Here is an 8,954-nt window from a genome sequence, read left to right as displayed (position 1 = left end):
AGTGTTTGTTGTATTTCAATCAAAATGTCTGGTCTATTGTCTGAATGGCTGTGCTGTAAACTCTTTATTGCTAAACTTGAATCTGAACAAATAACTGTCCTTAAAGGCCTGGTAGCCTCGACCCACTGTACCGCTAACAATATTGCAATCATTTCACCTGTGTATACTGAGATCTCATTATTGATCCTCTTCCCTACTTTGCTGTGAAATTCTGGTACAATAAATGCTACTCCTACTTTATCTACTGAATCTTTTGATGCATCTGTATAAATTTGGACAAAGCTGTTGTATCTATCAATGTATTCCTGTATGATGAATGAATTATACATATGTTGTTTATCCTTGTTTTTCTGTTCTAATATTGTAAAGTCTACTGTTGCATCTGGAAGTATCCAAGGTGGAATTGAAGGTAATGGAACCGTTGGAACCACATTTAATTGTGCTATGCTGATTTGTAATGCTCTCTGGGTCACTGTCCATCCAAAACGTTTTGTTTCCCTTCTCTCCTTTTCCCAGCATGGTTTGACAGTAACTTGTGCTGGGTGTTCTTGACTGTGGCCCTGTAGGTTAATCCAGTAATTCAATGAAAGCTGTATCCTTCTCATCTCTAGAGGCATCTCCCCCATTTCAACCTGTAATGCTGCTGTTGGAGTTGTTTTTATTGCACCTGTACATATTCTCAATGCCCGATATTGAATGTTGTCTATTTTCTTAAGAGAAGTACTTGATGCGGACCCATACACCGCACAACCATAATCTAACACAGATCTAATTAACCCAGTGTATATAGCCTTCAAAGCTGTTCTATCTGCCCCCCAATCACATCCAACTAAACATCTCATTATATTAAGTATCTTCTTACATTTGTCCACTACTTTCTGAATATGAACCATCCATGTAATCCTCTCATCAAACCATAAACCTAAAAATTTATAGTATTTTACTCTCTCCAATTCCTGGTTATATAATTTTAGTTTTACCTCACTACCAATTTTCTTCCTAGTAAAAAACATTATCTTTGTTTTTTCCACAGAAAATTTGAATCCCCATTTATATGACCACTCTTGTACCTTTATTATAGCCCTCTGTAGTTTCTGCACAATAAACTTCACATTTCTCCCCCTTTTCCAGATTGCCCCATCATCCGCAAACAGTGAAACTCCCATTTCATTTACAATTTCTTCATATACATCATTTATCATTACTAAAAATAGTAAAGGACTTATTATGCTCCCTTGAGGTGTTCCATTTTCAATATCTAATGTTCCTGAGTATTGATTTCCAACTCATACTTGTATTGACCTCCCAAATAAAAAATCCTTAATCCATTTAAATATACGACCTTTAATCCCCAATTTACCTAGTTTCACTAATAACCCTTCTCCCCACATCATATCATATGCTTTCTCAATATCAAAAAATACAGCTACCATACTTTCTCTGTTAATTTGTGCTCTCCTAATTTCATGTTCTAAACATATAGCTGGATCCATGGTGTTTCTCCCCTTCCTAAAACCACTCTGGTAATTGGATAAATATCCTTTATTTTCTACATAATATGTTAACCTTTCATTTACCATTTTTTCCATTACTTTACATATGTTGGATGTTAGCGCAATAGGCCTATAATTCCCTGGGTTTGTCCAATCTTTACCTGGCTTTCCTATTGGGATTACTACTGCCTCCTTCCAGCTTTGCGGTAATTTCCCACCCTCCCACACTTTATTATAAAATTCTAACAAAAAATCCTTGGATGTTTCACTGAGATGGAACAAATCTGATCTTTACCTGGTGCTGACATCTTGGTTTTTCTAAGAGCCTCGGTTGAATTCTGTCTTTGTGAATGGTTTGTTGAGTACATCGTTAATGTCTTCCTCATCAGTATCAGTATCAGTATATCTTTATTGTCATTTTCCTGAGTACTCACATACCCAGAGGAAACAAAAAAACGTTGCTCAACCAGTGTCCATTCAGTGTGCAGTACAAATAACAACAAATAACTAGAAATAAAAAACATATATCATGAACAAATTAAATTAAACACTCTACTCTCTACTAAACATCAACAGGCGTTCCGATCGACAGCTGCTGCAGTGTGTCCAGGTTGATGGTTGGTGCGCGATACTTTGGCAGGGGGCTAAGTCCGTTTAACAGTCTTATAGCCTGCGGGAAGAAGCTGAGGAGCATCCTGCTGGTTTTGCAGCTAATGCTCCTGTACCTCTTCCCAGATGGCAGGATGGAGAATATGTGATGCGATGGGTGGTAGGGGTCTTTGATGATGGAGATGGCTCTGTTGATACATCTCTTCCTGTATATGTCCAGCAAGAAAGGGAGTGGAGCACCAATAATCCTGCTGGCGGTCTTCACAATCCTGTCAAGTTGGTGCCGTTCGTACGCCTTGCAGTTCATGTCGTATTAACTGTATATTCTCTGCTATGGTATTTTCTTTTCCTTTTCTTCCTTCTTCACTAACATTGTCTGAACTGTGAATTTTAGCAAAAGATTTTGCCAACATCTCTGCTTTCTCTTCATCTTTCACTGCTGTGATTTCACCGTCAGTTAGGATTGGATATTTGTATTCTCTTTTAATTCCTTCCATTCTCCTTATCATTCCCCAAACTTGACCTACTTTTGTCTCCCTTCCCACTGAGTTACAAAATGTCCTCCAAAATTCCCTCTTTGCATTTTTTATTACTCTTCTTACACTTGCTTGCAACCTTTTGTATTCAATAAGATTCTGAAAATTGTGATTTCTTTTCAAAATTTTAAAAGCTTTATTTCGACACTTAATTGCTTTGTCACACTCCTTAGTCCACCATGGTACACTCTTCTTGTTGTGCTTACCTCCTTTCCTCTTAATGGACTTCGTTGCTGCCTCTAAAATGGCTTCACAAACAGAAATATTTAAATTATCCACATCTTCATAAATATCAATTTTCTCCATTTCTTGATCACTAATAATCTTAAACTTCTCCCAATCAGCACCACTAAAAGACCAATTCTGTATTCTCTCTGTATTATACTCCTCTAAACTCACTCCTACTACTATTTCTATCGGGTAGTGGTCACTTCCTACCGTTGTTCTTCGAATTACTTCCCATGAACAAACACCCGCCAATGAGTCTGACACTAGTGTGAGGTCTATGGCTGATTCTGACCCTGTTCTGATGTTGATTCGTGTCCCACTTCCATCATTAAGACACACAAGGTTTTTATTCTCTATTAAATCCTCAATCACCATCCCATTTTCATCATTAGAATCATCCCACAACGTGCTATGAGCATTAAAATCTCCACAACATATAACTTTCCCCCCTAAATACTCAGCAAGTTCATCCATCAACTCCATTGAAAGCCTTTTACACGGATTATAAAAATTAACAATTTTAACCTTACCTTCTCTTGTCCAAATTTCAACCACTAAATATTCTAATTCTGTTCCTTTCATCAACAATCTATACTGTATTCCTTGCTTTATAAATATTACACACCCCCCTCCACTCCCCTCCCCCCTATCTCTACGGATACTATCATAACCTTTGATGACAAAGTCTAATGAAGGCTTAAGCCAAGTTTCTTGAATACATATGACTTCTGGTTTCTTATTTAATTCTTTAATGAATCCTTTAAACTCTTGTCCATTTGTTATTATGCTCCTTGCGTTCCATTGTAATATAATCAAGTTGGCCTATCACCAGAATCTCCCTGTCTTCCATCTGCTTCAAGCTTTCTATTGATACTCTCCCATGATACTTCTTTTAAACCCAAAAACTTCTCTGCTCCCTTAACAATGATTTTTATTTTTTCTGTTTTGTGTTTAACCTGATCAGTACAGTTGATTACATATGCAATGAAAACAATAAGCTTATCAGCTGTCAGTTCTGTGTGAGTTTTGACTGCTTGACTTTCCTCTGATCTCAAAAACGGATGATTCTCTCTCCCATTAATATCCACTCTTCCCCTTTGTCCTTGCACCTTCTTCACTGCCTCTGAGTAGCTTATGTTACTTACTGTTTTCACTTGCTGAATCTCCACAGCCCTCTTCCTGACTTCACATCCCCCCATACGTTACCCTGTGCGGTCCTCCGCAATTGCAGCATTTATCCTGCATATTTTCTCTGCACTCTTCAAATCTGTGCTCTCCTCCACACTTGGGACACCTCTGCTTCCCCTTACACACCGCTGCTATATGTCCATACCTCTGGCATTTATAACATCGGAGTGGTGGAGGGATATAAGGCCTCACTGGAAAGCTCATGCATCCGATTCTCACTTTTTCTGGTAGTTCAGACTGCTGAAACTCCAGAAGCACAGACAAGCTCTCTACCCTCTTACCCTCCACTGTCCTTAACAATCTCTTAGCTACACTCACCTGGCCACCAAAAATACTCCTTTTGAGTTTCTCCAGGTCTTCATCTACAGGAATGCCTGTTATTACTCCCCTTGTCACTCTACTCTCACCCAGAGTCTTTCTTTCACTGACCATCTTCTTGCAAACACTTTCAATCTTCAGAGCCTTATTTTTCTGCTCCTCCGTTTTACATATTATTAACAAGTTCCCGTCTCTCAAAATCTTAGCTGTTTCCACCTCTCCTACCTTCTTCTTTAGCTCCCTGGATAAAGCTATCGGACTTAAATTGACATGCTCATCTTCCTTTCTGAATTTCAGTATTATTTTAACCTCCTTCCTTTCAACCTTTTTCCGAACCGTTCTCCTATCCTCTTCTGAACTGTTCCCTTCAAAACTCCTTTTGCTGCTTTGGCTGACCTCGTTTTGCCTGACTCCTCCTTCTCCTTGATTCCTCCCTGATCTCTGACTAGACACTGACGTCCAGTCACCAAAAACCCTATCATTTTGAGCTTCGTCATCCTCTAATCCTACCTGGGTTGCCATTTGATCCAGTCACAAACCCAGTTTATGCCAACCGCCAACTCCTAGTCCCTCTCTCCACATTCACCAGGACCAGGCGTGAGCGCCTCCCCCTCCCCTCTCCCTCGCGCGCCGAGGGTGAGCGGCCCAGGCTCCAGCTCTGAGCAGAACAGAGCTCTAGGGGCTAGCGGAATCAAGGGATATGGGGAGAAGGCAGGCACGGGGTTACTGATTGTGGATGATCAGCCATGATCACAGTGAATGGCGGTGCTGGCTCGAAGAGCCGGATGGCCTACTCCTGCACCTATTTTCTATGTAACACTGTGCCGCGTTGGTGTTTGTGTTTTGCTTCCTGAACTGCCTGTCCCTTGTGGATAGCAATGTACACACAGCGCTTCCCTCCATTCTCTCAGGCTATTTTCAAGAGAGGGCTGGATAGAGCTCAAGTTCAAGTTCAAGTGAGTTTATTGTCATGTGTCCCTGTATAGGACAATGAAATTCTTGCTTTGCTTAAGCACACAGAAAATAGTAGGCATTTACTACAAAACAGATAAATGTGTCCATATGCCATGATATAAATATATACACACATGAATAAATAAACTGGTAGTGCAAATAACAGAAAGTGGTTGCTAATAATCAGAGTTTTGTCTGAGCCAGGTTTAATAGCCTGATGGCTGAGGGGAAGTAGCTATTCCTGAACCTGGTTGTTGCAGTCTTCAGGCTCCTGTACCTTCTACCTGAAGGTAGCAGGGAGATGAGTGTGTGGCCAGGATGGTGTGGGTCTTTGATGATACTGCCAGCCTTTTTGAGGCAGCGACTGCGATAAATCCCCTCGATGGAAGGAAGGTCAGAGCCGATGATGGACTGGGCAGTGTTTACTACTTTTTGTAGTCTTTCCTCTCCAGGGCGCTCAAATTTCCGAACCAAGCCACGATGCAACCGGTCAGCATGCTCTCGACTGTGCACCTGTAGAAGTTAGAGAGAGTCTTCCTTGACAATCCGACTCTCCGTGATCTTCTCAGGAAGTAGAGGCGCTGATGAGCTTTTTTGATAATTGCGTTAGTGTTCTCGGACCAGGAAAGATCTTCAGAGATGTGCACCCCCAGGAATTTGAAGTTCTTGACCCTTTCAACCATCGACCCATTGATATAAATGGGGCTGTGGGTCCCCCTCCTACTCCTTCCAAAGTCCACAATCAGTTCCTTGGTTTTGCTGGTGTTCAGGGCCAGGTTATTGTGCTGGCACCATATGGACAGTTGCTCGATCTCTCTTCTGTACTCTGACTCATCCCCATCAGTGATACGCCCCACAATAGTGGTGTCGTCAGCGAACTTGATGATGGAGTTCGCACTGTGGTTCGCTACGCAGTCATGGGTATAGAGTGAGTACAGCAGGGGGCTGAGCACGCAGCCTTGAGGTGCTCCCGTGCTGATTGTTATTGAGGCTGACACATTTCCACCAATACGAACAGACTGTGGTCTGTGGACGAGGAAGTCGAGGATCCAGTTGCAGAGGGATGCGCAGAGACCCAGTTCTGCGAGTTTGGTAACCAGTTTGGAGGGGATGATTGTGTTAAATGCCGAGCTGTAATCAATGAATAACAGCCTGACATATGAGTTTTTGTTGTCCAAGTGGTCCAGTGCGGAGTGGAGGGCCAGCGAGATCGCATCCACCGTTGATCTGTTGTGGCGGTATGCGAACTGCAGAGGGTCCAGGTTTTTGTCGATGTAGGAGTTGATTTGCTCCATGATCAACCTCTCAAAGCACTTCATCACCACCGGCGTTAGTGCCACTGGTCGATAGTCATTGAGGCACGTCACCTTACTCTTCTTGGGCACCGGTATAATTGATGCCCTTTTAAAGCAGGTGGGGACCTCAGACCTCAGAAGTGAGAGGTTGAAAATGTCCGTAAAAACTCCCGCCAGTTGGTCCGCACAGGTTTTTAGAACACGGCCGGGTATACCATCAGGTCCAGGTGCTTTTCAGGGGTTCACCCCTCTGAAGGATTTCCTGACATCGGCCTCTGTGACTGAGACTGAAATACCATCACAGCGAATGGGGGATCGGGAAGGCACATCAGTATTCTCCCTGTCAAAGCGTGCGTAAAACGCATTGAGCTCGTCAGGGAGTGATGTTACACCGGCATTCGAGCTGCCTCCTGGTTTTGCCTTGTAGGAGGTGATTGCATTCAGACCCTGCCACAGCTGCCGAACATCTGTCTCGTCCTCCAGTTTGGAGCAGAAGTCCCTTTTGGCTTTTTTGATGGCCTTACCAAGGTCGTATCTGGTCTTCATGTAGGCCACTGTATCGTTGGATGTGAATGCCCTGTGTCTGGACTTCAGGAGAGTGCGGATCTCAAAGTTCATCCAAGGTTTCTGATTGGGAAACACTCGGAAGGTTTTTGTAGGGATGCAGTCCTCCACACATTTCTTTATGAAGTCTGTAACGACTGTGGCATATTCGTTCAAGTCCGTTGCCGAGTCCTTGAACATTGCCCAGTCTACAGACTCCAAACAGTCCTGGAGTTGTTCTTCTGCCCCCCCCCGACCAGCTCTGTGCTGTCCTCACTTCTGGGGGTGCGCTCTTCAATTGCTGCTTGTAGGCAGGAAGAAGCAGCACCGCGGTATGGTCGGACTTACCGAAGTGAGGGCGAGGGATAGAACGATAGGCATTCTTGATGGTGGTGTAGCAGTGGTCGAGGGTGTTAGGTCCTCTGGTGCAGCAGGAGACATGTTGGTGGAAGTTGGGGAATGATTTCTTGAGTTTCGCCTTATTGAAGTCCCCAGCAATGGTGGTAAATGCCTCGGGGTAAGACGTCTGGTGTTTGTTGACCACGGCGTGCAGCTCCTCCAGTGCCAGACGGACGTCTGCCTGGGGTGGGATGTAGACCGCGGTCAGGATAACGGAGGTGAATTCTCTCGGGAGGTAGAAGGGACGGCACTTCACCGCCAGATGTTCGAGGTGTGGAGAGCAGGAGTTAAAGATAGTGGAGTCAGGAGATATGGGGAGAAGGCAGGAATGGGGTACTGATTGTGGATGATGAACCATGATCACATTGAATAGGGGTGCTGGCTCGAAGGGCCGAATGGCCTACTCCTGCACCTGTTGTCTATTCACTTTATAGAGTCCGATGCTGGAGATGCGATTGTTTTCCGGGTCGTATCTCTGCAGCTTAACATCGTGGAGCTGGAGGCCTCGCTCGGAACTGACTTTGAGCCCAACCGCTGGGCCTTGGGCTTCCCATCGTATCCGCTCCCTTGCCTGGGATCGACGTTCCAAGCGCAGCCTGCGGACTTTAACATCGAGGAGTTCGCAGCCTCGGTTGGAGACCGTTGATGTCGCTAGATCCAACGACGCAGAGGGTTCGACCAGCCCCGACCCGGGGTCCGATCGCCCGGCGCGGGGGAGCTGAGATCCCCCCCGATGCAGGAGCTTGATCGCCCTGATGCGGAGGGCCCGACCGCCGGTTACGGGCGTCAAGATCGTCCCGTCAACGGAAGGTTCGAGGCCCCCGACCGCGGGAGGACAAAGAAGAGAAGAGAGCGACCATTTTTTTCGCCTTCCATCTCAATGAGAAATGTGGAGGGGTCACTGTGGTGGATGTTCATGTTAAAATATATTTTGTGTGTTTTGTTGCTTTTTATTGGTATGACTGTATGGCAAATGAAACCCCTCCTATGTTGCAAAACATACTTGGCTAATAAAGTGTTATTGTATTGAGCCATACAGTGTGGAAACAGGCCCCTCGTCCCAGCTTGCCCACACTGGCCAACATGCCCCTAGCTGCTTGGGTTTGGTCAATTCCCCTCCAAACCTGTCTAACTGCTACTTAAACGTTGGGATAGTCCCAGCCTCAACTACTCTGGCAGCTCGTTCCATACACCTACCGCCCTTTGTGTGAAAATGTCACCCCTCAGATTCTTATTAAATCTTTTCCCCTTCACCTTAAACTTTAGGTCTCTATATAACCATATAACCATATAACAATTACAGCACAGAAACAGGCCATCTCGACCCTTCTAGTCCGTGCCGAACACGTATTCTCCCCTAGTCCCACATACCTGCGCTCGGACCATAACCC

The sequence above is a fragment of the Amblyraja radiata genome, chromosome 15 (assembly GCF_010909765.2).
Source record: "Amblyraja radiata isolate CabotCenter1 chromosome 15, sAmbRad1.1.pri, whole genome shotgun sequence".
Taxonomy (NCBI): Eukaryota; Metazoa; Chordata; class Chondrichthyes; order Rajiformes; family Rajidae; genus Amblyraja; species Amblyraja radiata.
Note: the sequence above shows the minus strand (reverse complement) of the source record.